General features: G+C 32.7%; 1 pseudogene across 1 annotated transcript; it reads left to right on the top strand.

Annotated features, from left to right (window-relative positions):
* The first annotated feature begins 548 nt into the window (after positions 1-548).
* Positions 549-1,506, top strand: LOC143635182 (large ribosomal subunit protein eL13z-like; annotated as a pseudogene). The gene is made up of 4 exons (XR_013154011.1): positions 549-685; positions 783-913; positions 1,008-1,164; positions 1,248-1,506. The product of XR_013154011.1 is annotated as a large ribosomal subunit protein eL13z-like (transcript).
* The last annotated feature ends 1,528 nt before the right edge of the window (positions 1,507-3,034 follow it).

The following is a 3,034-nucleotide window of genomic DNA, read 5'->3' as shown; positions in this document are numbered from 1 at the left end:
ATATAAGGTTTAAAGCTCCTCCCATCTTCAACTCTGCCGGCTAAGGTTTAAGTCTCTTCTTCAGGTACGTGACCTAAAAGCTTTGATATTTAATTTTTATATTTTCACTCTTTTAATATGTTGTTAATCTTTGTCAAAACCGAAAAGAAATTAAAACAATATTCAGATTGTGGAAGCATATACGTGTATCTTGGGAAGTTACATATATGTATCTCATACGAGATAAGTTTACGTAGATTACGAGCTACATTTATATATGTACTTCCGCAATCTACATATTTTAATTTTTTTTTGGTTTTAACAAAGATTAAAAACATATAAAAAGAACGAAAAAAATAGTGTTTAATAGTGGTTTTCACGGTTTTTCAAGTATTTTAATAATTTTTGTTTGAAATCTCCCATGTGTTCGTATATCTCTTTAAATCAACATAAACAGGGAGTACTAGTATGTTTTAGATTGTTAAAAATATTTTATTTCCAAATATTTGATTCTGGTATTGTTTCTTTTCCTTGTGAGATTAAAAATGTGAAGCAACTATACTTAATAAAGCAAACTGGTGCTTTTGCAGGTAAGCCATGGTGAAGCATAACAATGTTATCTCAAATGGGCACTTCAAAAAAGATTGGCAAAATCATGTCAAGACATGGTTCAACCAACCCGCCCGCAAAACCAGGAGACGCAGCGGTAGGCTATGATGTTTCATCTTATTTAGTTTGTTGGCTCTGTATCATTTTAGTTAATCTTAATGTTTCACTGTAAATATTTCTATGCATATTTACAGCTAGGCAAGCGAAGGCTGTTAAAGTTTTCCCGAGGCCTGCGGGAAAACTGCGTCCCCAGGTTCATGGTCAAACCTTGAAATACAACATGACACTTAGGGAGGGCAGGGGATTTTCACTTGAAGAATTGAAGGTGAGACGTGTCAGTTTTTTATTAAGTAATCAAAATATTTTATTTTTTTTACTTATTAGGTATATCTGTTATTAACTGATTTTTTTTTAAACAGGCTGCGGGTATTCCCAAGATACTTGCTTCAACCATCGGTATTGCTGTGGACCACAGGCGCAGGAACTGCTCTTTGGAAGGTTTACAAGCCAATGTTCAGAGGCTTAAAACCTTCAAGGATAAGTTAGTTGTCTTCCCAAGACGCGCAAGAAAGACAAAAGGTAAAGGTTTTAACATGTTTGGTTAATATTATAAACTACTTGCTTTTTATAATTGTATAGTTTAACTCTTTTCATGAATCAGGCGGGCGACTCTACACCAGAAGAGCTTGCAACCGCCACACAGGTTCAAAGTCCCGGTATTGCCTGTTGTTAGGGAGAAGACTGCTGTTGAGCTTGTGAAGGTTACTGAAGAGATGCAATCATTTAATGCATATGCCAAGTTGCATCTTGAGGGTACAAACGAGCGCCTTTTGGGTGCAAGGCTTAAGAGGGCTGCAGAGGCAGAGAAGGAAGAAACGTAGGCGAATGGGTCTTGGTTGCTTGGTTTGATAACTTATTATGACATGAAACTGCTTTGAATATTATTATGGATTTAGATGGTTTGTCCTTTTGTTTATGAAGTTTAAATTTGTTTTTGAAATTTTTTTTTGGAATAGTAACTTTCATTTATAAAACTAGCAAACACTAGAACCAAATTTATTTCTGATATGAAAAAAAGTGTAGTGATAGCACCAAATTCAATCATTTGGGTGGTGAAATAGGTTTTTATTTCTGTTGGCTTGCTGTTAAAATATAAATAAGTATTTACATCAACTGTGCTCTATAATTTCCCAAAGTAGATAAATACTGGCACAATGTATATAACAGTTATGCAGTCTATTTTTAATTACTCACAATATATTGATTTTAATTTTTTTTAATTAAGTATGTAATATATACTAAAATTAAAAAGAATATGTTTGATTTATGATTTTAAAAAATAATAATGAAGTCTGTAAAATTTATTTTGTGTCAAAAAAAACCTGTATAACTAGATAAAACATAAAAAGTTGTAGCTTTTCGAATTTTATCTTTTTAATAATCTAAATGTCCTAATTATGTATGTGATACTACACTAATTTGGGGTGTGCGAAGTCGAATCGGTTAGGGGGTTTAGTCATAACCATAATCATGTCCGTATGGTTGGTTAATCATGGGTCAGTTAACTTTTGGTTATTGGTCGATTTCGGTTAAGTTCTGTTAACTATCCGATGTATATTTTTTTTCTTTGTTTTGGTTGAAAATAGTTTGGGTTATGGTGTCCAGGTCACAAATATTTAAGTAATCATTATCAGTTGGATATTAATAATCCCAACTTAATGCATTTGGCCGAAAATAATCCCAACTTTGAAAAAGCTGTCACTGGTCCCAACTTTCACCCTATTTGTTTTCATTGGATCACCGTTAAAAAAAACTTAACGGCGGCTTTAAGTTTTTTCGAAATTTCAAATTTATATTTTAGGGCTTTTGATCGAAATGAGGATATGAGTCGATTAACGTAAAACTTACCTCCAAATGGTGGTCCAAACGACTAAAGGATGCTTCAATTCCGGTGTTTAAACTTTTAATTAACAAAAATCAAGATGTTTGAAGCGCCATTTCAAGTTAAGTCTTACATCAATCGATTCACATTATCATTCCGATCAAAAGCCCTAAAAAATCAATTTGAAATTTGGAAAAACTTAACGTCGTTAAGTTTTTTTTAACGGAGGTTCAATGAAAACAAATAGTATGAAAGTTGGAATCAGTGACAGCTATTTTCAAAGTTGGGATTATTATCGGCCGGGATTATTACAATCCAATTTTCCTTTATAATATAAACCAAATATTGTATAATATGGATTGTTAGGCCGAGCCTATATTGTAGGCATTGTTTTTGGTAATTTTGTTAATGACCTAATTTAAAAACTTGGTGCACACGTTATAAAAACTAAACCCATCATCATTATTCATTACATTTACACCTCTCATTCTTTCACCGGCTTTGCTTCTGTACGTGTGCTCTATCGACGCCAAACAAGTAAAGTTTTTCTTGTATTTTTTAAAA

The sequence above is a fragment of the Bidens hawaiensis genome, unplaced genomic scaffold, assembly GCF_021521415.1.
Source record: "Bidens hawaiensis isolate Kalapana, Puna unplaced genomic scaffold, B.hawaiensis_p1.1 tig00007413_1, whole genome shotgun sequence".
Taxonomy (NCBI): domain Eukaryota; kingdom Viridiplantae; phylum Streptophyta; class Magnoliopsida; order Asterales; family Asteraceae; genus Bidens; species Bidens hawaiensis.
Note: the sequence above shows the minus strand (reverse complement) of the source record. Positions and strands in the feature narration are given on the sequence as shown.